The sequence below is a fragment of the Myotis davidii genome, unplaced genomic scaffold, assembly GCF_000327345.1.
Source record: "Myotis davidii unplaced genomic scaffold, ASM32734v1 scaffold919, whole genome shotgun sequence".
Lineage (NCBI taxonomy): Eukaryota > Metazoa > Chordata > Mammalia > Chiroptera > Vespertilionidae > Myotis > Myotis davidii.
Genome location: NW_006289820.1, coordinates 90,265 through 90,914, shown reverse-complemented (window position 1 = coordinate 90,914; position 650 = coordinate 90,265).

The window sequence follows — 650 nt, the reverse complement described above, 5'->3', positions numbered from 1 at the left end:
TTAAAAAATATATAGGTTAAGTAGTTAAAATAAAATTAATGTATAGCAATTTATAATATGAAATAAAAGGATTAAAAGCATATGAGAGTACTATATATTAGCAGACAAACTGTCATTTTCAAAATACATATTCTATTTTCAATGTGGTTAGCAAATTGAGAAATAAACATAGTTTTTATGTATCAGTTTTTATGTAAAATAAAAATAATTTATGACTTCTAACCCACCTAAGAGATGTTTAAAAATATATATATATTTTTATTGATTTCAGAGAGAAAGGAAGAGAGAGAGAGAGATAAAAACATCAATGATGAGAAAGAATCATTGATCAGCTGCCTCCTGCACGCCTTCTACTGGAGATGGAGCCCACAACCCAGGCATGTGCTCTGATTAGGAATTGAACCGTGACCTCCTGTTTCATAGAACAACACTCAGCCACTGAGCCATGCTGGCCAGGACCACCTAAGAGTTTTTAGCAGGTGTTAAAAACTTTGTTCACTCATGTACATTAATTTTTCTTAGAGAACAAGCCGTATTCTCAGTTGTAGAATAGGAGAGCTGAAATAGCTTTGACTTCTACAACTCATGGAAATCTGGTGGTATATTTGGCTCAATGCAGAACAATTGCAGTCTGTATCAATGTTTTGAAC